The following is a 25,737-nucleotide window of genomic DNA, read 5'->3' as shown; positions in this document are numbered from 1 at the left end:
CATTGGATTCACCAGGACAGTGCAATCTGTATAAAATCAGAGAATGTGTTCTTCATGGGGAACTTGAGGGATTCTTCTAGAGTAGTTATGACTACATGCCTACATAAACCATGACTTTGGCACCTAACTACAGAGGGAGAAAACAGGTAAGGGGGGACGGGGCAGAAAGTAGTCAATGACAGTGTCTGTCCTCCTAGTAGCTAAGCTTGACTCTAAGAAACAAATCTAACTTGGCCTTGTAAACAACATAGAAGGAACCCAGTATCCCAGATGGGTAATGGCATCCATAATCCCAGTTGGATGAATTCTCATAAATATTTGACCTTGGCTAATCAACACACACACACACACACACACACACACACACTGCTTTATCTTTTGACACCAAAGCAGATACAGAACTATAGTCAGCTACCTTTCTCTTTACTGGCTAGAGTATAAGAAAGGAGCATATTGAGTTACACAGGAGGACTCCAAAACACTGCAGAGATCAAGGAGTCATGTTTTCAAAGAGTTTCCCATAAAATATCTTGCACACTCTTCTCTTCTCTGCCCCCCTTCTCCTCCATCTTATTCCCTTTTGCTTGCTTGAAAAGACAATCATTGCATTAAGTGATTAAGTGCTTCTTTTCTTCTGACTCATAGTTCATAAGACCACGATATGAATTTCAATTAGATTTTCTTCCCGTGCGAAAGGGAAAAAAGAAAAATCAGACCTTGGAGAACAGAGTTTGGGGGAAGCCTTTTCAATGTCTACATGCAGTTTTTTTCACGGGGGCAAAACTACTGCGGTAAGACAATGAACAGACCCAAGATTCAAGTGCTCCTTAAATGAGCAGTTTCTGTACTAACACTCTGTTTGATATCTTCTGTCTAACTGGATAAACATGCCACACGGAAAGATTATTTGTAGTTAGAAATCTTAGTTCCAAGTTCCAGCTACTAACTGTGAAACTGTGGGCAAATCGCAGACTTTCTAAAACCCTGTTTCCCCATCTACAAAATAAAAATAGTAATACCTGCCTCGGAAGCTGGCTAGCAAGATTAAATGAATTGTATATATGAAACTGCTTTATACGCCATAAAATACTACATTTGAAAGACAATAATGCAATGGTAAAGACTGGATTCTAGAGCTGGGTTGCCCGGGTTTGAAATGTCTCTCCACTACTTCCTAGCTGTGTGATTTAGGAATCCTTGACCTCTTGGTGCCTCAGTTTCCCTTCTGTAAAATGCAGAGGTCATGATACTGTGACAGTTCACTCAATATTTAGACTAGAGCCTCGCACACTGCAAGTGCAACTTAAATGACAGCTACTCTTATCGATGTTTTTGTTGAGTAATAAGAATGACAGCAATGTGAGTAAAGAGAAGAGAGAAGCCATAGAAAGAAAATGATGGTGCCACCAAAAGTCGTGTCTCTTAACAAAGGAAATAAACAGAGTGTGTAAATAATTCCGCAGACTCGGAATTTAAAAGTAAGGCCCAGTTATTTATAAGAACTGTTTTGCAGGAAGGAAGGAATGTTCTCCAGTTAGTACACAGCCTAGCTCCTTAACACACCGATTGTTCAGCATCCTTTCCTCAGGAACACATCTCAATACCCACTTTGAATTGCCTTGTGTCACCAGGGGGCGCCGGACCATAGGACAATCAGGTCGGGTTGATGAGACCACTGAACAATCAGGTAAATGTACCTCATGACACCCAGCAAAGGATGTGAGGACTGGTACTTTATTCCTGAGTCAGCAATCTCCAAGAAACAAAACACTACTTAAAAAGGTGAAGGCAATGGACATAGAGAACAGACTGGGAGTTGCCAAAGGGGAGGGCATTGGGGGAGGGATGGAATGGGAGGCTGGGGTTAGCAGATGTAAGCTTTTATATATAGAATGGCTAAACAACAGGCCCTACCGTATAGCACAGAGAACTACATTCAATATCCTATGATAAACCATAATGGAAAAGAATATTAAAAACAGAATATATATGTATATATATGTACCTGAATCACTTCGCTGTACAGCAGATATGAACACAACATTGTAAATCAACGATACTTCAATAAAATTTTTTTTTAATTTTAATTTAAAAATAATAATAGGGCTTCCCTGGTGGCGCAGTGGTTGAGAGTCCACCTGCCGTTGCAGGGGACACGGATTCGTGCCCCGGTCCGGGAGGATCCCACATGCCGCAGAGCGGCTGCGCCCGTGAGCCATGGCCGCTGAGCCTGCGCATCCCGAGCCTGTTGCTCCGCAATGGGAGAGGCCACAGCAGTGAGAGGCCCACATACCGCAAAAAAAAAATAATAATAATAATAATAAAACGGTGAAGATGACATGTATATAAACGCTCCCACAGTATTTGTTCAGTAAATACTTCAGACATAGAAATGAGTCACAGTGTTTGTCTTAGGGGATGATGAGTTCAAATTTTCCCACTACTGAAAATAGTACCAAAGGGATGATTTCCCCAGTGATCCCTCTTCTGTCTTTTGGGATCTTCCACTTAATATTAATCCTAAGCCCAAAGGAAGAAAACAGGTGGTGGGAATCAGGACAACGGCAATAACAATAGTTGCAATATTTTCATTTACGGTGCTCCTACGATGTTCCTACACTGTGAGAAGTGTCTTTCTCACACATTATCTCATTTAATCCTCCTAAATATCCCATGGAAATAGGAGTTTAGAAGCAAACTAAGGTTTGTGGAAATAAGCAATTTGCCCAAGGCCATAGAGCTAGAAAATATTGAATCTGGGATCCAAGCCCAGTTCAACCTGACTCCAGAAAAAGTACCTTAAACCCCTATCTTATATGAAAGACAGGAAAGTCCTATTTCTCACCCAAAAGAAGTTAATGTAGGGGCTGCTCTGGTCAGTGAATCAATAACATCCATTTCATACCCAGCATTGCACAAATTTGTCAAATGAGTGAGTACCTATGGGAATTTGCTTTTGTTGTGACGGTTGGTGTTGTTTTTAATGGATAATATGGGGGGGAAATCATAAATAGGGAAAACAAGCCCCTTTTCTGAGAGAGCTTAAAATCCAGATACAAAGTGAATATTCAAGGAAGAGAAGATGCAGGAAAAGAAAAGCTAAGGCCCCGCTTGCTGCAGGCAAGAGTAATCCAAAACAGGTGGGCTGATCCCAGCGGCACCGGCGTAAGACACTAGTCCCTTCAGCAGTGGCCAAGGCACAAGCTGTGTGGAGGGCCCTGTGCTGGTGCTCCCCGCTGCAATCCACTCTAAGGCAGGAAGAGAATGTCATTAATAATCATTAGCGTGAGGCTTACAGGTGCTACAGCAGATGTTGCCTGGCAGGAAAATTGGCAGCATCTGAGAACATAAACCTGGAGGTAATTTTCATCATGGGACAATGCTCGGAAGATGTCCAACCTAATTCAAAATGTGTTCACTCTCCCAGCCTTCACATGTGATGGGATCTTCACCTCCTCTGACTCTCCCGGGAGTTAGATTCCCCTCCGATGTGCTCCCAATATCCCACGACTTACCTCCATCAAAACTTCTATCCCAGTGTAATGTGTTTGTCTATTTATGTACATTCCTTTCTTACTAGATTGTCACTTCTTTGAGGACAGGAGGCGTGTTTCATTCATCTTCGTATCTCTAGCACCCAGTGCATGCTTATTGATCAGTTATTGTTGAATGAATGAGTAAACAAATGAATGCACCAACAGTTGGATGGATGGATGGATGGATGGATGGATGGATGGATGGATGGATGGATGGATGGTTGGATGGGTGAAAAGAGTATCCTACAAGTATAATTTTGTAGTCAACTTTCATCCTCAGACCCAAAACCCTCAAAAATGGGTTCCACTTACTTTCATAAGAATATCAAATTACCTTTGGAAACATTTTATTATTTTGCAGTGTGTTTGCACACTCATAACCCAATTTAATCCTCCAAATAGTCCTTTACGACATAGAGGGAAAATGTGATTTACCCATTTCAAAAATGAGGGAAACAGCTCACAAAGGATAAATGACTTTCTCAATGCCAAGCAGTAAGTACGTGGCAGAGTTGGATTTTAATCCAAGTTTCCTGATGACTACCATGTGGGCTCTTCCTGCCACTATACCACACCCCTACCCAGGCATTCCTTCCCTGCTACCAGAGAAGCAGCTCTCACTCAGGATGGGCCTCTATTCTCTATGACTACCACCCAGGAAGTCAAGCTGAACAGACTTCTGTATATTTACAGCACAAAACAGACTCTTTAAGCCATGCTGCCTATTTGTCTCTGTTCCTGTTAGTGGCATTTCTGTTCTCCCAGAACAGGTAACTAGAGATGAAAGCTGAGGACAAAGAGTCAAGCAGTGTCCCACATTGTACTGAGATTCCTCAGTGGTGGGCCCAGGCTGTTCCTTGTAGGAGAAAGGAAAGAAGGGTTCCGTACTCTCCGGAGCCAAGTGCCCTAGTAAAGAATGACTGCAAGGAGAAGACAATGGCACTTGATAACCATTTGCTCATTTACCATAGACATAGAAGTTGTTCTTGTGCTGTTTACCAAGTTAAACATGGGAAACTTCATGGTGGGAGATGTCAGGACATAGAGAAGAAACAAATGTACATCAGTTGTAGTCCCACATTTGACACAGCAGGTATGAGAGGATTTCCTGAGGGTCAAATGGAAAACTAAAAGGATAGCCAGGTTGTTTTTAATATTTATTTATTTTCTTTAGTTTTTGGCTGCATCAGGTCTTAGTTGCGGCACGCAGGATCTTCGTTGCAGCACGGACTTCTCTCCAGTTGTAGCACGCGGGTTCCACAGCACGTGGGCTCTGTAGTTTGCGGCGTGGGCTCTCTGTTGAGGTACACGAGCTCAGTAGTTGTGGTGCGCACGGGCTTAGTTGCCCAGTGGCATATGGGATCTTAGTTCCCTGAGCAGGGATCAAACCCGCATCCCCTGCATCGGAAGGATGATTCTTTGCCACTGGACCACCAGGGAAGTCCTCAGGATAGCCTGGTTCGAGCCAAGTAGCTGGTACATTGTTCTTAAGGACTTGATATGGGGTAAAAGGACCAGACAACCAGCACTCATTTGGCAGCTCCTCAAAAAGTTAAATGTAGATTTACCGTATGATCCATCAATTCCATTCCAAGGTATATATCCCCCAAAATTGAAAACAGAGACTCAGGCAGATACTTGTATACCAATGTTCATTATAGAATTATTCACAAAAATCAAAGTGAAAACACCCCAAGTGTCCACAAAGAGATAAATGGATTAACAAAATATGGTATATAAGTACAATGTAGGGCTTCATTGGTGGCGCAGTGGTTGGGAGTCCACCTGCCGACGCAGGGGACACGGGTTCGGGCCCTGGGCCGGGAGGATCCCACATGCCGCAGAGCGACTGGGCCCGTGTGCCACGACTACTGAGCCTGCGCTCTAAAGCCCGTGAGCCACAACTACTGAGACCATGTGCCACAACTACTGAAGCCCACGTGTCTAGAGGCGTGCTTCACAACAAGAGAAGCCACCGCAATGAAAAGCCCACACACTGCTACAAAGAGTAGCCCCCGCTCTCCGCAACCAGAGAAAGCCCGTGCGCAGCAATGAAGACCCAAAATTAATTAATTAATTTTAAAAAAATAAATAAATAATGAGAAAAAAATTATATATTTAAAAAAATACAATGTAATACTATTCATCCATAAAAGGAATGGCATTCTGATACACACTATAGCATAAATGACTCTTTTAAACACTGTGCTAAATGAAATAAGGCAGATGCAAAAGGACAAGTATTTTATGATTCCACTTACATGAGATACCCAGAATAAGCAAATTAATAGAGGCATAAAATACAGTAGAAATACCAGGGGAGAGTTATTGCTTAATGAATACAGAGTTTCTATATGAAAATGTTTTGAAAATAGTGGTAATGGTTTGGGATAGAACTAATGCCATTGAACTATACACTTAAAAATTGTTAAAGTGGTGTATTTTGGGTTAAGTATATTTTGTAACAATAAAATATAACTTTTTTAAAATTAAAGAAAGAAAAGAACTACCACTCCCCTGTGGTCCTGTGCTGGAAAACATTGCAGAGACTTTTGCTCTGCAAGTTATCGGGACCACGTCTCAAAATAAGATCCCACTTTCAGAAAAGGGAATGCTCCTACACCACTGGTGGGAATGTAAATTGGTGCAGCCACTGTGGAAAACAATATGGAGATTCCTCGGAAAACTAAAAATAGAATTACTGTATGATCCAGCAATCCCACACCTGGGCATATGTACAGACAAAACTATAATTCAAAAAGATACATGCACCCCTATGTTCATAGCAGCACTAATCACAATAGTCAAGACATGGAAACAACCTAAATGTCCATCGACAGATGAATGGATAAAGAAGATGTGGTACATATATACAATGGAATACTACTCAGCCATGAGAAACAACAAAACAATGCCATTTGCCGCAACATGGATGCAACTAGAGATGATCATACTAAGTGAAGTAAGTCAGAAAGAGAAAGACAAATACCATATGATATCACTTATATGTGGAATCTAAAATATGGCACAAATGAACCTATCTATGAAACAGAAACAGGATCAGGGACATAGAAAACAGACTGGTGGTTGCCAAGGGGGAGAGGGGTGGGAGAGGGTTGGATTGGGAGTTTGGGATTAGCAGATGGAAACTGGTGTATATAGAATGGATAAACAACAAGGTCCTTCTGTATAGCACAGGGAACTATATTCAATATCCTGTGATGAACCATAATGGAAAAGAATATGAAAAATAATGTATATATATATATATGTATAACTGAGTCACTTTGCTGTAAGCAGTAATTAACACAACATTGTAATTCAACTATACTTCAATAAAAATAAATTTTAAAAAAAGATCCCACTTTTTCTCTTGGCTATAACTAGGATGAAATCTCAGCATAATCCAGCCAGAATTATACATTCCACCTAAGAAAGGAAAAAGGCTGTAGTCCAAAGGAGTTACAGAATTAGCCAGCATTTATCAGTAAGAATCGGCGGAGTACTCATAGGAGTGGATTTTGAGGGTGTTTGATCAAAAAAGTTGAAGTATACAACTGGATAATAAGAGTTGATTGACCTGTGGGCACCCTCTTGGGATAAGGGATTTCACACCCTATCAAGGATGCCTGGAGAAAGCAAAGGTTTGTTCTGAGAAAGACTGAAATCACTGAGTTGCTGTGATAGACACTGGAGAAAGATATTAAAAGGTTCAGGGAAGTGGGCATGCTGGAGAGGATATACGTTGTATGGTCAAAATGGTGATTTTGTTCCTTGGAAAGCCCAGAGGACACACCACTCACCAAAGCCGTCAGAAGCATGCTGGTGAGAAGGCATAAGAGCACCACCACATTCAGTGCAGCCCTCATCTGTGGACCAGAGATGGAGGTAGGAAAGGTTGTCATGGAATATTCCTCAGGAAGCAATAGAAATCAGGTGGCAGCATTTAACTGCCAGAAGCCAAGGGGGGTGTAATTATTGCAGCAGTCTGCCTGGTCAGAGCAGCAGCTAAAGGTCTTGATCTCAGAGAGTTGTGGAGATGTTCAGTAAAGCATCCTACAGGCAAAAGGAGGGGTGGGGAAGCCAACAAGGATACAGCTTGGTACATAAAATCAGAAGAAAGTAAAAATGGATGAGTAGAAGGATGAGGGTGGTCAGCCCAATAAAAAGTCACCATCTCTTGCCCAGATCACATCCCTAAGCCAGTTTTCAAAACTAGAACCTATTGCCCATATACTGGCAACACCATGGCAGGTATATACTCTAATGATTCTCTCAATCCTTTCTCAAAGAGACCTACGGCCATTTAGTTGGACTGGAGTCAATCTCACTTTGGGTCCTTGACCTTGGAAGTAAAAGCCATTGAGTGTAGGAGGCCAAGTTTGAGCCTCTGAAACTGAGTCCCACCTTCCTCCCTCAGATAGTAAATTATAAACAGTATTGCATCCCAGGGGAAATTCAGAGATTAGATACACCCTTATATATCTAAAAGATGCAGAAATGGCAATCCTTATATCTTTGTTTAATTCACCAGTCAGTCCATGTGGCGACCGGATGCTGGCTGGGGAATGACCGCACACAGGAGGTTATGTTGTTAATGGAGCAGACGTACATGGAGTCAAATAAACGTATGCAGCCATTGATTCGGTGAAGGCATTCTTTCTCTCCCAAACAGGAAAGAGGAGTTAAAACTGTTCACATAGGATTCACATGGAACCGATAACATTATACATTAACAGTTTTGTTCAGGGCTCTACAACTCTTCCACTGGCCTCATAATCTATTGCTCTGTCCAAATATCCCTTGTCATGTCTCATTGAGCCATTATGTTCATGATATGGTACTAATCCAGTAGACTGAGCAAGAGTAGCTGGTATACTGGAGGCTTAGTTAAGACAAAGAATCCAGAGGTCTCATGCACCCCTCACTTCCACTAAGATCTTAGGGGTCCAGTGGTCAGGAGTGTGCTGAGACAGACCCTCTAAAGAAAAAGACAAATTGCTGCAGCTTGCAGCCCCTACTGCAGGGATCCCAAACAGCCCCCCCCACCCCTACTGGTCCGTGGCCTACTAAGAACCGGGCCGCACAGCAGGAGGTGAGTGGCGGGTGAGCGAGAGAAGCTCCATCTGTATTTACAGCCGCTCCCCATCACCGCCTGAGCTCCGCCTCCTGTCAGATCAGCGGTGGCATTAGATTCTCATAGGATCACGAATGCTACCATGAACTGCACACGCAAGGGATCTGGCTTGCGTGCTCCTTATGAGAATCTAATGCCTGATGATCTGAGGAGGATCTGAGGTGGTGATGCTAGCGCTGGGGAGCGGCTGCAAATACAGATTATCACTAGCAGAGAGATTGGACTGCACAGAGACCATGATAAATCAATTGCTTGCAGTTGTGTATCAAAACCTTATCAGTGAGTGGCGAGTGAAAACAAGCTTGGGGCTCCCACTGATTCTGCATTGTGGTGAGTTCCATAATTACTTCATTATATATTACAATGTAATAATAATAGAAATCAAGTGCACGGTAAATGTAATGCACCTGAATCATCCCGAAACCGTACCCTCCCCCACCCCGGTCCGTGGAAAAAGTGCCTTCCATGAAACCGGTCCCTGGTGCCAAAAGGTTGGGGAGCTCTGCCCTACTGTATAGAACAAAGCACAACACCTAGTAAGCCTCTTGTGAGTTTTAGAGGCGACATATCCCACACGTATGAATACCACTCCAGCCCATACACCGGGTGATGGGGAAGACTAACTGCGAGCGGAGCCGGAAGCAGGAAGTGCTCTACGGCAGGTCCAGGCTGCAGTGCAACTAGCCCTAACCCTTGAGGAATACATTCTGGCAAGCCCTATGGCATTTGAGGTGCCAGTGATGGCAAAAGATGTGTGTTGACGGCAAGCTCAGGGGGAGAATCAAAATGCAGAATCTGTGGTTCTGATATTACTTGACTTCTGCAGTGGAGAATTATATGCCTTTTGGAAAAAAATAAAACAAACAAATAAAAAAAGCTCTTGTTATGCTCCTGGGCCCTGATGGAGAGGAAATACTTAACCATGAAACACCAAGTGAATGTGTAGCCAGAACTGTCCATCATAAGCTGGGTCTCTGCCCCTCTAAGTAATAAAGTCAAGCTAACACAAAGGCAATCCAAAGGGACTGAGCGCTAGTGGGAACAGAGAGCACTGGCGAGCCACATGTGAGCACAAACTCTCAAGACACCCATCAAGGTTCACCATCACATCTCTCAGCTCACACGGAGGCCATATGGGAAGTCTCATAAGACAAGCTGAAGAAGGAAGGAAAACCTCAAGACCGATTTGTGGATGGCTGGGCTGGTAAGGGGGTGCAGGCCAAAAATGGATGAGAGCTGCTTTACGATCTCACTCGAAGGTAGCCTTGAACTACAGTGGAGAGAAAATGTCTTCCAATGGGTGGTTGGTTTGGGTAGTACACTGATCGTCTACTTTGAATGAAAGAAAAGGAAGCTTGAGGTTAATTCATCTATCTATCTACCTATCAATCTATTCATCTTCCTGTATCTATTTTGGTCAGATTCCATTATTTCCCAGATAATTTTAGTTATTAAAAGACTATCCATTTTGAACTTGACTCTCCTATCTCATTCAAAGGTTTCCTTGCTATCATTATATGTCAGGCTTATAACCAGGGTGATAGAAAGTGGGGAAGCAGAACATTACAATACTATATAGAGCCAGTCGGCTGCTTCAGGAAGGTTCAATATGTGATACAACCAGGGAACACCATGGCCACGGGAGCACCCCAGACCTCCTTCATAGTGAAGTGGGTCCTTTGGTTAAATGTTACCCTGTGTGTGATTGTATGACTCTGTGATTCTACTGGCCTCTGGATGGTGGTGATAGATATATTATGGGCAATGGCCAATGTCTTGGGTACTGGTCAGGGCCAAGAAAGTCAAAGTTCAGTGAGACAAGGAGCTCTGGGGTAGAAGTATGTGGATGGCAATACAGGCACAAGTGCAGCATTATCCTGTAAGAGCCATCAGAAAGCATCCACCACAGAAGAGGCAGAAAATTACCAATGAGATCAATTGAACCAGTCAGTTGATATTAACCAGTGACTGTCAGTTGCCATCCCAAGTGCTGGAAAATAGGCTCCTCAACAAAGCGGCAGAGGTAGAACCATGCACGGGACCAACAGCAGAGACTCCCACTTACCAGGGCTGATCTAGCCACTGTCACCTCTGAATGGCTAACCTGTAAGCAACAGAGACCAAAACAGGATTGGCACTATTCCTTGAGGAAACCAACTGGCCACAGGGTGGCAAGTTGGCTACAATGGGTCCCTTTCAATCTCAAAGAGTCCTTGATACATTCTTGCAAAAACGGATACTTATTCTGGATATGGGTTTGCCTTTCCTGCTGGCAGAGCTTCGGCCAGCACCACCACCCAGAGGCCAGTAGAATCTCAGAGTCGTACATAAAATCACACACAAGGTAGCACTTCACCAAAGGACCCACTTCACTGTGAAGGAGGCTCTGGGATGTGCTCACGACCATGGGATTCCCTGGCTGTATCGCATACTGAACCATCCAGAAGCAGTTGTCTTAACATAGTATTGGAATATTCTTCCTCCCCACTTCCCATCTCCCTGGTTGTAAGCCTGACATATAATGATAGCAAGGAAATCTTTGAATGACATATGAGAGTCAAGTTCAAAATGGACAATCTTTTAATAACTGAAAGTAGCTGGGAAATTGTGGAATCTGACCAAAATGTATTAAGGGATGTACTCCCCAGGGGGAAGGAAGATTTGACATAGAAGAGTTGGGACCAGTAATCATAGAAAAATTAAAACTGTTTCATGTTTGTCCCTTTCCTAATTGAGAGTGCTTAACAAACAGTTTGCATTTGTTGTTTTCCACCCGTTATCAGCGAGGCTCATTCTGGGAAGGCACAGATGTTGCACCCATACTGTACAATTTCGTGTCCATGGACTGACATTCTCCAGAGGTTTCCTTTTCTCTAATGGCTGCTGAATTATTCATATTCCCAGGTGCTTTCTGAGCCTGGATTGTAATTATTAAAAGTCCTTTCTGCAACACCCATCCTCTCTCCCTCCATAAAAGAACTTTCTTCCCTATTGTCTTCCTCATTTGCAATTCATTCTCCTAATCATCACAGCTTTGTCTGGACTAAAGAGTACCCTGGGCTCTTCCTATATAATTCTCTCTCGCTTCAATTGCCCGACAGAAGCAGCAGCTGACTCACTTCAGAGATTCATCCTTAAAAAAAAAAAAAACTCATTGTTTCCTGATTGAAAAACACTTTAAATAAAGTGTCCTAAATATACTTAACGCTCTTTCATTTTAATGTAATACTGGGAGCTCCAAGCTCCAGAAAAAAAAAGAAACAACTAATTGAGCTTTAACAGTATGCCTTTGAAAGGTTGGAAATTTTTAAGTAATTCTGTATTGCTAAAGAGTTTGTAAATCTCACTGAAGAATTCATTTGTCCATTGTTGTTTTCCACCTTACAGAGAATATCACTATATATGTATACATATGTATATATATGTATGTATATATATTGAATATATTCCAAATGGACAATCTTTGCATTGTATTACATAGGCATATACATGTTTATTTGTAATATGCAAACACATTTCACGGAAACAAATAAACAAATTTTGAGCAAATAATACAAATAGTCTTTGAGCAATCTTTGACCAAGGAATCCTAGAAGAATCAGTACACATATATTTTGTCTTCCCTCCTGTTACTATGAATGAGGTAGAAGGTAGAATGCTTCTATCCTTCCACATTTGCACAGGATCCTATCTCTCCTCTCCCACAAGGACATACAACCTGTCTCTTACATTGTCCATTTTCACCTCTGTTGTATTTTTCCTATCAGCATAAACACCTTATTGCTTCTCCAACTTAAGAGATAATGAATAATAAATATTTTCTTAGTCCCTCTTTCCCCTGTAGCTGCAGTCCCACTTCTCAGCTCCGCTTTACATTAAAACTCCTTGAAAGAATTAGTTCTGAGCTTCCCTGGTGGCACAGTGGTTAAGAATCCTCCTGCCAATGCAGGGGACATGGATTCAAGCCCTGGTCCGGGAAGATCCCACATGCCACAGAGCAACTAAGCCCGTGTGCCACAACTACTGAGCCCACGTGCCACAACTACTGAAGCCCACGCACCTAGAGCTCGTGTTCCACAACAAGAGAAGCCACCACAGTGAGAAGCCCGCACACCGCACTGAAGAGTAGCCCTCGCTCGCCACAATTAGAGAAAGCCCACGTGCAGCAATGAAGACCCAATGCAACCAAAAATCAATAAATAAAATAAATAAATAAATTTATTTTAAAAAGAGTTAGTTATATCTTCAATTTATCTCACTCCACTCTTTCCTAAACTCATTCCACTTAGGCTTTTGCCACCAAAACTCCACTGATACCACTCTTGTCAAGGTCACTTGAGACCTCCGTATCATTAGACCCTGGGTCAGTGATTAGTTCTCATCTTAATTGACTTTCCAGTAGCATTTAACCCAGTTGTTCATTACTTCCCCCTTTCCCTTTTATTTTTAATTTTCTTACAGGACACCATATAGTTCTGATTTTTCTCCAGACTCTGACCACACTTTGTTAATATTCTTTGTAAATTTCTGTTTTCTTCCCTGACTTTGGGCCCGAAGGGTTGAGTCCTTGCGTTCCTTCTCTCTTTGTTTTCCTCCAAACTCTGGGCTTTAAGTTCCATCCAGATGCTGGTCACTCCCAATTACTTTAAAAAACCTCTAAGCCAGTCATCTCCTCTAAACATCATATTCCTATATCCAGCGGCCAAATAAATGCGTACCGGACGACTCAAACTTAACATGCGTAGAATTGAAATCTTGGTCTTCCCCCAAAATTTGCTCCGTTAGCAGTCTTCCCAGCTCAGGTTATGGCAATCCCAACCTTCCATGGCTTGGCATCATTTTTGACTCCTGCCTTTCAAACTCCATCGACTATTTCTACCTCCCTGGTCCCGGCCACAATCATTACCTGCCTGGATCGTTACCATGGCTTCCTGATTGGTCTTCCTACTTCCAAGCCTTTCCTCTTTAGAGGTTGCACTCGACACAGTGATCCTTTTAAGGTATACGTCAGATCACAGATGCTCAGCTCCAAACCCTCCAGTGGCTTTTCATTGCATCAGAGTAAGAGTCATCGTCTTTACAAAGCCCTACAAGATGCACATCTCCCGACTCTCTGACTCATCTCCTCCTACCTTCCCACTTGCTTATCCTGCTCCAGCCACAGTGGCCTCCTTGCTCGTCCACCTCTGGGCCTTCCCATCGCCCACAACAGTCTTCCCTGCATGACCACATGGCTCATGCCTTTACTCTTTCAAGTCGCTACCCAAATACCAAAGGTTTTGTTTTTGTTTTTTTTAATAGATCTTTATTGGAGTATAATTGCTTCACAACACTGGGTAACTTTCTATTGTACAACAAAGTGCATCAGCAACATGCATACACATGTCCCCATAGCCCCTTCCTCTTGAGCCTCCCTCCCACCCTCCCTTATCCCACCATACAACCACTATGGAAAACAGTACGGAGGTTCCTTAAAAAACTAAAAATATAGCTACCATAGGACCCTGCAATCCCATTCCTGGGCATATACCCTGAGAAAACCACAAATTCAAAAGGAGACTTGTACCAAATACCAGAGTTTTATTGAACCCCCCTCCTCTAATTTTCCTTCTCCTTTATCCCACCTTATTTTCTTGTAGCAATTATCATCTTCTAATATATAAAATAATTTACTCATTAATTACATTTTTTGTCTCTTTCTAATAGAATATGAGGTCTCTGAAAACAAGAATTTTTTCTGTGTTTTCGTTTGTTTTTCTACTATCCTGTCTCCAGTGCCTAGAAAAGAATCTATCACTTAATAAGTGTTTTATGAAAACACGTTGAGTAAATTAAAGATTCAGTTCAACGATCCTTTACTGTGCACTTACTTTGTGCAAAGCACATGCCAGGCACCGATGAGAAGATACTGGGGTGAACAGAACAAGATCTCTGCCCTCAAAGAGCTTCTTGTAGTCAAGTATTAATAGAGTTAACCATGCAAAGACTGCCCATGAGGCATGACTGTTGGAACGTTAAAGAGATGTCTTTTTCTCCAACTTACCCCATGTATAAATTCACTGATGCTTGAAATTTCATAATTAAAATCAATCACTCTGAAGCTCTGTGACCTTGAGCAAATTATTTAAGATTTCTAAGTCTCAGACTTTTCATTTGTAAAGTGGGATAATAGTGCCCATCTCATAGGGTCATTATGAGGAAGAAATGAGATAGTCCTTATAAAAAGGCTCGGTATAGCCCCTTTGCAGTAAGCATGGATGGATGTTAGCTATGACATACATTCCCTTGACTCAAAATCCTTATCCTTGTTATAAAGCAAAACTGTCTCATAGAAGTCCTGAAAATCAGTTCTGAAAACCAAATAGAACAATTGCTAAAGCCACGATATGAGTTGCCTTCTTTCAGGCAAGACGAGGGAGAAATAATCATATGCATCACGCATATACATCACCATCCAAAAATGGGAGGACTAAGTTTCACATCAAAAATTTACCATGGTCTAGAATAGGAACAAGAAAAGGAAAATCAGAGAAAGAAAGGATCCAGCCTCCCTATGTAGAAGCAATGGCAACTTTCGTATATGTCCTCAGTGACTGCTCTTTCCTACTTCTTTCTCTAAAATTAAGATTAAACAGAAGTAAATAAATATGATAGACATGACATTACTTTCCAAAAAAGAAAGATTCTAAAAACATTTTTTGAGCCACTAACATGTGCTAGCTTCTCTCACATCTTTTTTTTTCTTTTTTTGGTACACAGGCCTCTCACTGTTGTGGCCTCTCCCGTTGCGGAGCACAGCCTCCGGACACGCAGGCTCAGCGGCCATGGCTCGTGGGCCCAGCCGCTCCGCAGCATATAGGATCTTCCCGGACCGGGGCACGAACCCGTATCCCCTGCATGGGCAGGCGGACTCTCAACCACTGCACCACCAGGGAAGTCCCTTTCACATCTTTTATACGATTTCATTCTCAGAACACCTCTGAGAGATATATATTATCCTTATTTTTATAGTCAAGGAAACAAAGTCTCAGTGATGTTAAATTGTCCAAAACCATAAAGTTTGTATGTAATGGAGAGATCCAGGATTCAAAGTAAAGTTTCTCAGACTAACTCTTAATACTACTCTATCTTACTTCCAGGAAAATCAGAGAGCTCTAAAGAAAAATGCAAAACCCACACTGGACAGATCCCCTAAAAAGGGCCAGGAAAAGCCTCACAGGAGCCGATTATATGAATCTCTTTCCAAGTCCAAGTTCAGTGCCTTTACGCTGGTAGCTTGAACTCAGCCATCATGGGAACAGTTATAATACTGAACTCAGCAAAAGTTACAAATCAGGGCTTTCTTTTCTCAGAGAGCCAGTTTACTAGCACCCACGACAGAGCCCTTGGGCACTCCCTCATCCTTGGAATCTGAGAATGCCTGATAGCAATGTCTAAGAGCCATTCACAGATTTTAAATGCCCAGACGGAGCCACACAACCGACATTCAAGGTGTGCCAGTCTCCTACTGCCCAGGGAAGATTCCTGTCAACATTATCCCACCAAGAGCAAATCCTTCAGATCCCTTCCTGAGATCTGGTCTCAACAGGGTGAGAGTACAGAACTGAGGACCCTGGCTTACCGAAAGATGAATGAAGGGAGACCCACCTGGGTGGCAAATAGCCTCTAAGGGCAGACCCTGGGATCAACTTAGCCTGCCTCAGTGCTGCCCATGGCTGGCTCAGGTTGCACAATGTCAGCAGAGGTAGGCGCAGCCTATGTGACTTGAGAGGGAAGACCAGGGCTCATGCCTTACACCCTATTCCTTCATCCACTTATGCCTTCCATCATGCATTTTTGTCTCCTTCTATTTCATCAGTAGAAAAACCAAAGAATGAATAAGCATATTCACCAAGGTCAATTTAAACATACACAGATTGAAAATAGATAACCGACCAGGACCTACTATATAGCACAGGGAATGAGCCTCAATATCTTGTAATAACCTATAATAGAAAAGGATCTGAAAAAGAATATATATATATACACATACATATACATATACACATACATATATATATATATACACATACATATATATATATATCTGAATCACTTTGCTGTACACCTGAAACTAACACAGCATTGTAAATCAACTATACTTCAATAAAAATTAAAAAAAAAAAAAAAACCACACAAACAGATCAAGATTTAGTCAAAAACTGTGATGTGGTGTTCCCCAAACTTCGAAGTTTCTTGCAAACTGGATCCCCTTTCTCTTCTGCTAAATAGAGGAAATGCCTCCCCAACCTAGTAGAAATTTCCTGGCTTTTGTTGGATAAATGAAAACAGAATTTTCCAGAGAGACTATTCAACCCAGCCTGAAGATATAAACCGAACTAAGGGGAAGGAGAGTATCAAAAGAGTTTGGTTGGTTAAAACTGGCTGGGGACGTATTTCTTCCTGACACCTAGTATTATTCAAATGACAGCAGATATGACTGAAAGCATTTATCATACTCCCTGACTCGCTTTAATCTCCGGCAAAGGGAAGCTGAGCTCAGCTCATGGGGCAGGGGACATAATGAGGGAGGAGACCAGGCTGCTGGAGTGCGGCATTGATTTTATGTGCTGAAAATAGAACCTGCTACAGTTTCCAGCCGGCTGCCCTGTGTCTAGAAGTGGATTATCAGCTGAAAAGCAAGAGCACGGGGAGATGTTTCCAGGCAATCAGATTGGCTTATACACAGGGCATCCTTTCTCCAGAATTATGCCATGTTGACTAATCAAAACGGCTTTGTCTTTAAATAAAGCCTGTGGTCTCTAAGGCAGCATTCACACTTTCAGAGAGCAATAATGACCTCTGTTTGCAGGGCATGTTCCAGAAATTAGCACCTGGCTCGGGTTAATGGTATAAAACACAGCTTCTCCTAACTGGTCATTAATCCCAAGTAAATACCCAGCAACTCGATTTCTGTGGCTTTAGGATAAACCTGAAATCAAATGGACTAGTCAGACCAAGCAGATTTAGTGCCGGAAAAGCTAATGACCGCAACAGCCTCCCGCTCTGGGTACAGTGGGGGAGAAGCTAATCTAAAAAGCATTTTTCCTTTCATGATGTTCAAAATGCTGATTTCCAAGTAAGAGCTTGTCTCCCTTACTACATGGAGATAAGTCACCCACCCACAGTCAGTGAGGAATGAGCTGTGAGCTGTTTTTCTAAGTTAGTGATGATGGATTCTGAACTGATTCATTCACAGTCTCAAATGACATGTGTCTAGAGGGTGGTGAGTTCTGCTTAGGCTGCTGTCTGTGGCTGAGCAGTCAGGTTTAGCAGGAGTGGGGTCTGGCTGGGCTCTCACTGTGTTAATAAGGCTGGCACAGCTACCCACTGAAGCTCAGACAAGCTTGATCTTTAAGGAAGGCATTCTTTTAAGCTCTATAACTCTGCAGTCATCACACCTGATAATTTTCAAACTGTGTTCTGTGACCTTTAGGGTTTCCGAGAGGTGCATATTGGACTTTGAAAGGGTGTGAGGACAGAGCATCCGGTGATCCGACTCCAGGTTTATGCTTCAAGGAATCTATGCTTTTGCCTGGTTTATAGATTGAAGGTCTTTGTAAATGTGTGTTAATAAAAATAGTTCTGCTATTAAAACTACTGTTCCATAACATCTGATTCTAGTCAACTTTCTCATCTTACGCTTGAGGAAATGGCTTCCCCACACTCCACAGTTTGGGCAGCACTCCAAGCGTGTTAAGTTCAGCCAGACCCCTTCCCCTCAGTTCTCATTATGTTTATTACCTGTTCCACTCCCTTGGAAATTTATAGCACTGCTTTATTTTGCTAATTACCATTTTCTCCAAAAAGCCATATCCTCCTCAAGGGCAGGATAATAATGAACATTTCTTATCCTTTTTAATACCTAGCACAATATTTTATACAGAATCGATGTCAATTTCTCAGGGAAATGATGAATGACAGCAGTACTGAAGGTGCTGGTCAAAGAAATATAAGATCTAGCTAAGAGTAGCTAGTTTGGTTTTGGTTTTTGTTGGCTTGAGGGTTTGTTTTCATTCATTTTCTTTTCTTTCTTTTTTTTAACATTATCACAAAGTATTGAGAAGCTGCTGGCATTTGTTAAATGATTCAGTGACATCAGAATTCATCTCTACTTAACGATCTCAAGGAGGATACCATTACTCCAGACTTCATATCCAGGCTTGTGATAGGCAGGAGGGAGGTAGAGAAGTGAGAAGTTGTGCCTAAATCTGTTCCTTTTTTTAAGATAATTTTCCCCCCAAAACCTCCTAGCATAACTTCTTGTAAATCTCTGTCAAGACCTGGAAAGGCCTGAGAATTTACCCCTCTTACAAGCTAACACATTAACCTGCCAATGTTCCTGGATGTTGGCAGAAAACATGAAACTCTCAGTTCAGAGATAAAGGACTTCATTAGCCAAGGTAAATCAAACAGGATGAGTATCAGCATATTTGTGTCGGACCCTGTTGTTCCCAAGTCCCGCAGGGATGACATCAGGAGGCCTATATGCCTATACAGGGAGTCGGTTGTATTACAAGAGAGGAATCCAGAGCTTAGGGGACCCCAAACTTTTCTAATGGGCAGTAGACATGCCTGCCATTTGCTCCAGAAGGAGACACTATCTCTACCTTCCAAGGAGACTCACAATACATTCTTGAAAAAACAATCCAGAAAAAAAGGGCAATCAGTATCTCTCTTCCTAAGACATACAGAACCATGAGAAACCCATGATATATCGTCTCTCAACAAAGTCTCAAAAGCCAAGACCAGGACCTACGGCTATATCTGTCTTTATTTAAACTTGATGATAGAATAATTATCCTTTGATGACACAGGGGCAATGATATTACATCCAAAAAGAAATAAATACTGAGTTCACTAGGTGGTTTTGAAGTAAATATTAATTTGCATAATTATAATAATGTAAATTCTGTTCACTTGTTTTCAACTTTTATGATTAACCCATAGAAAAATCGTGGAAGACTTCATTGTGCTTACTGGAAAGACAGTAAGTATCATCAAACAGGATACTTCTGGAATGGTATATTAGGCTGATGTAGAGGTATACATGTACCATTGGTTCAAACAACTTGAGGAATTTTAATAAAATATAACAATTAACATTTTTTAACAAAAATTAACAAACCTGACACCAAGAAAGGAAAACCCTTTGGTGCTAGAAACAAAAGGAGCTGGAAGTCACAATAGTGAGTATGAACTGAAACCAAGACACCTCACAGTACTTTGGAAACTAAAACAGGCTGTAACAACTAGGGAATGGGATACTGTCTGACTCTTACAGAGAGGGGAGTCCAGTCTATAACCTTCAAGAGCATAGGGATTCAGAGCTGCGCTATTTGCATGAAGCTAAGTCACAAAGACAGATCCTATCTGTAAAACGGGGGCTAGAAGAACTTGACACTGAGGGACATAACAAGGAAAACTTCCATCCATTCAGGCCCACGTTCAGAAAAAGAGTCTGAATCCAGGCCAACGCCATTTTCAGGACTGGCATTTGAATTCACACACTGAAAGGATACATGAATTCCAAAAGAAGGAATTCACATTAAAAACTGATCCAGATTTTATCAGATACCTGTGTAAAACCACGTTGTAAAGATGCTTCTATAGACAAGATTTACAGTTATCAGTTCCAAGGAAAATGTGGCCATGGCTAAATCTGGGTTCATAACCAAATATTGTAAGTAGCATGAAGAAATGAAGTATAATCAGGAATGATTAGGAATGCAAGTAGATGGAAGAAAGTGCAGCCTAAAAATTAAAAATAGAAAAACAGTATGAAAGTAACATTGAAAGTATTATGTTTAAAATGTTTAAAGAGAGAATAGAAACCAAATGCAAGTATAGGACAGTATGAAAAAAATGGCAGAGTTTTAAGAATCCAAGGGAATTCCATAAACAAACAATACAGTCAGTGAAATTAAAATATCATGGAAGGATTTAACAGTACAGACAAAGGTAAACTTAATGAATTGAAAGAAAATCCTGAGAAAATCATCCATAATTCAGCACATAGAAAGAGAGATACAAAATTATAACGATAACAAAGAGACTTGTAGGCTAGAGGGGAAAAAAAAGATGCAGTACACATCAAATAAGCATTCCAAATAGGAAAAAAATAGAGATAAAGGGAGGGTTTTTATGCAAAGAGCTAGTTAAAAAGAATTTCCAGAATTTAAGAAAGACACATTAGAAGAAGCCCACCAAATCCTCTACAGAATAAATAAAAATATATCTACACCTAGCCAAATTATAGTGAAACTTTGAAGAACATCAAACACAAAGAAAAATTGTGAAAACACTGCATTTATTTTAAAATAGGGTTGGCTTCAAAATAAATAAAGAAAAATGCAATGGCTTTAAAAAGATTGGAATTCATTTTCTTTTCTCATGTAATGGTCTAAAGCACCTCTCCCAAAAGAAATAAAATGCAAGCCACATATGTAATTTTAAATATCCTAATAACCACATTTTAAAAAGTAATGAAAGTTACATTAACTTTAATAGTTTGCTTTAGTTGGTACACTATAGCTAAATATTATTTCGATATGTAATCAAGATAAAATTATAATTAGACATTTCACATTTTTTTACTAAATTGTTGAAATTCTTTTTTGTTTTGTTTTGGGTTTTTTGTTTTTTGTTTGTTTGTTTAATTTTGGCTGCCTTGGGTCTTCGTTGCTGTGTACAGGCTTTCTCTACTTGCAGCAAGCAGGGTCTACTCTTTGTTGTGGTGCACGGGCTTCTCATCGTGGTGGCTTCTCTTGTTGCAGAACATGGGCTCTAGGCACGCGGGCTTCAGTAGTTGTGGCACATGGACTCAGTAGTTGTGGCTCATAGGCTCTAGAGTGCAGGCTCAGTAGTTGTGGCATATGGGCTTAGTTTTTCCGCGGCATGTGGGATCTTCCCGGACCAGGGCTCAAACCTGTGTCGCCTGCATTGGCAGGCGTATTCTTAACCACTGTGCCACCAGAGAAGTCCCTAAATTGTTGAAATTCTTTACATGTACAGAAGATCTCAATTTGGACTTTGCACTTTCATACTTAACCTGTATTTAGATTTTATAAAATTTGCTGTCGAAAAAGTAGAATCATACACTCAAATTGTTCCAAACATTTTTTTAAAGTTCCAAGTCCTAAATCAAATATCAATGTTTAAATTTGTTACAATTAAACAAAATGTAAAATTCATTTCCTAAGATGCACTGACCACATTTCAAGTACTCATGGTCATATCTCGCTAGTGGATACCATTTTGGACAGTACAGCTGTAGGTAAGTGTTTTAGGTCTAGTTGCAAATCTGGTCCTGGAAAACTTCTGTAGTTCTTCACATCCCTGCAAGTGAGAAAGGGAGAGTGGCCAGGGATCTGTGTACACTTCTTCAGAGCCTCTACTGGAAGGAGTTTACTCAAATCCCTATGGCCAGTCCCTAGAAGAGTGTCTGACACATAGTGAGTACAAATATTACTTACTAAAAAGTAATATTTGTTCAGAGAAAGAATATTATATAGACATCATCTCACCCAACACTAAATTACAGTCAGATTAAAAAAATTATGTTTTCAAATGTATGGACACCAATGGGGGGGAAGCAGGGAGATGGGAGGTTGGTGGTGGGATTAAAAAAAAAAAAAAGGAAAAAAAATTCTGTTTTCTCATCTATAAAACTAAGGAATTTACTGGACTACCTCATACCTAATAGGGTTAAACAATTTCCTTCTCTGTTCAAAATACATAATGACTCCCTTAGGCAAACAAAGTATGAATTCCTTAATATATCTTTTATTTTTAAATTTTTATATTTTATTGGATTATAGTTGACTTACAATGTTGTATTAGTTTCAGGTGTATAGCAAAGTGATTCAGTTATACATATACATATATTCATTCTTTTTCAGATTCTTTTCTCATACAGGTTATCACAGAATACTGAGCAGAGTTCCCTGTGCTATATAGTAGGTCCTTGTTGGTTATCTATCTTATGTATAGTAGCGTGTATATGTTCATTTATCCCTCCCCCACTATGTTTCCCCTTTGATAACCATAAGCTTGTTTTTGATATCTTATACCTTTTAAAACCATCAACAATACACCCTGTAACTATTTTCTGTAACAGGAAAGAACCTGCACTCAGGTTTATCCAGATGTTTGGGGAAGGTGTTCATTTAAAGGGGTAGGAAATGCCCTCCTTTAGTAAGAAAAGTCCAGATAGTAGTTTCATAGGTAGACTTTTCATACTAAATGCTGTTGTCAACAGCAGAAGCATCGTGCACTCTAGGAATCAAAATTTCATACAAATAATTCCAAATGGCTCTGTTGGGTGCTACGGATTTGATTGCTAGACTGAGACAGCACAACGGATTGTGCCGACTCACATCCACACATAGTCTGGCTATATACATTGAATAGCAGTTTTATTTGACTAAAATTAAAATATAAAACAAGCCAAAAGTTTCCACAATTTCACTTTTCCTCCAGTTTCTCCCTCCTCCACTGGCCACAAACCCTCCTTCTGAAGTTCAGCTTCCAGATATTATTCTAAACAAGTTGCATGCTTTCCCAAGTACATATATACTCTTGCCAACCTATCTGTCTAAAATTTTCTCTCTTGATTGATTGGACCAAATTCTATCTTTTTCTTTTAGTAGTCAGCCCAATTATTTTCTCTTTCCTAAACTCTTGTTGTGTGGTTTATCAAATCCAAAGTAATTGCTATCTAATCTATGCTGCACAGCATTATTTTATGCATTTTTATCGAGGTATAATTGATATATAACATTATGTTACCTTCATGTGTACAATATAATAATTCAGTATTTGTATATATTCCAAAATGATCACCACAATATGTCCAGTTAACACCCATCGCCGTACATAGTTACAAAAGATTTTTTTCTTATGCTGAGAACTTTTAAAATCTATTCTTGGGCTTCCCTGGTGGCGCAGTTGTTGAGAGTCCGCCTGCCGATGCAGGGGACACGGGTTCGTGCCCCGGTCCGGGAAGATCCCACATGCCGCGGAGCGGCTGGGCCCGTGAGCCATGGCCACTGAGCCTGCGCGTCCGGAGCCTGTGCTCCGCAACGGGAGGGGCCACAACAGTGAGAGGCCCGCGTACCGCAAAAAAAAAAAAAAAAAAAAAAAAAAAGATCTATTCTTTTAGAAGCTTTCAAATATGCACATTTTTAAAACTTGTCTTTTTCTCATAGTTTATCATTTGTATGTCGGCCTTCCTATCTAGATTATAAATTCTAGTAGTGTAAGTAGGACATCTTAACCACCTCTAGGCCTATAAAGTGCAGGCAATAATGCCCATAATATCTATACCCTAGAAAATAATAAGGATCAAGAGGGTATGTAGATTTAAGTATGTTTGATAAACTGCAAAGTGTTCTAAAAATGTGGATCAGATTATTATTAATATAAAATATTATATTAATATTGTGTGCAAGGTATTACTCCAAGAGGGTCTTTGGCTAGACTTGGTCTGAGCAAAATGGTGGGGGGCAGAAATTGCTAGTTACTCTGGAGAAGTAACTAGCAATTTCTAGTTGCTAGAAAGGAGGAGGGAGTGGTTTTGTGTGGTGTCAGAAAGCTGCACATTTCTTGGTGTTTTTCACCTTTCATTTTTCGTTTACTTTTTAAAAAAATCAACTTACATAAATGTACTTTTGTTTATAATGAGAAAAGAGACAAAATGTTGACTCCATTGGTGAGTATTGAACCGATGGCGCCAGAAGCATCAGGGGGGAGAGGAAATAGAGACAAATACGGTTGCCATGGTTTCTTTGAGATGCAGTAAACGAAGGGACCCAAATGGACAAGGGAAGCCCTCGTTGGGAAAACCCACCTGTTGCTCCTTGCACGTTGCTTCATGGGATCTCTCCTTGTGACCCTCTCTCCTTATACTCAGCCCTCATATTGTCGACAAAATTACTAAACAAATGAAATAGGAAGTGAGATGTTGGGGACAGGGACTGTGGAGTCCAAGGTGATGGAATACTTTGTCCAGATCTTAAAAGCAAGGGGCTTCCTACAGGACCCTTTGGCTGCCTTAAAGTTGGTTTCAACAGCAGCCGTGACGGTAGTGGTACCTGCTAGGAAACCAGCTCAGTTTACATAACAGATTCATATTTTATTAGTCATTCAATTAGAAATATGGAGAAATTCCTGAACACAGTGGTTTCACTAATGCAGTCCTTTTCCAATCTTCTTAGCTGTGAAGCTCTTTACAAATAAAATCTCTGCTGATCCCCATTATATAAAAAGTTACAAATAATGGACAGCTCCCTCTGAGAGATTAAATCTTTATGGTCTGATGGATATCAATTCATTGTTTGTGAAATAGAATGTTAATACTGAAGTTTCAACAAAAGCATTACTATGAGCATCACTTTTTATGAGGGATGATTGAGACAAGGTTCCATAAATCGTGGATCCTTCAAAAGGATCAAAGGATATAAGCAGAGTCAGAAAGTAGAGAAAGAAAAAGGATTTGTGACATTTGCTTTAGGGAGAGCTGTTGAACTGCTGAGTCCTTCCCTACAAAGCAGGGAGGAGGGGAGTTGGTGTGAGAGAGATGCTAACATTTAACCCAAGAACTATAAGTAAGATGGAGCTTTAAATGATCTTTCTGTGCAATCATGATAAAGCTAAAGTAACTCTTATGGCAGCAGGAAAAAAATGGCTTCATCAGGATCCCTCTATACCATCGTGGTCTTTCAAGAAAAAAGGTAACAGTATGTGTCCTTGAGCCAAATACAGACTATTCACAAGAAAGAGATCTGGGCCATAATCCTTTAAAATCCTGCCCAAAATGTCTCAGTGGGAACACAAGACGACAGCAATTGGGGTAAAACACCAGAGAATCAGACACTGAGGAGTGTGTGGCAGCCTGAGAAATAGAATACATCACCTATGTTTGAGGAGTTGCCAATAACTGCAATCTCACTGAAGAACAAAGAGAGAGGCAACTCTAAATGTTGGCCAGGCACAGAGAGCTTGCTAGAGCCCAGCCACGTAAGG

The sequence above is a fragment of the Phocoena sinus genome, chromosome 21 (assembly GCF_008692025.1).
Source record: "Phocoena sinus isolate mPhoSin1 chromosome 21, mPhoSin1.pri, whole genome shotgun sequence".
Classification (NCBI taxonomy): Eukaryota; Metazoa; Chordata; class Mammalia; order Artiodactyla; family Phocoenidae; genus Phocoena; species Phocoena sinus.
Note: the sequence above shows the minus strand (reverse complement) of the source record.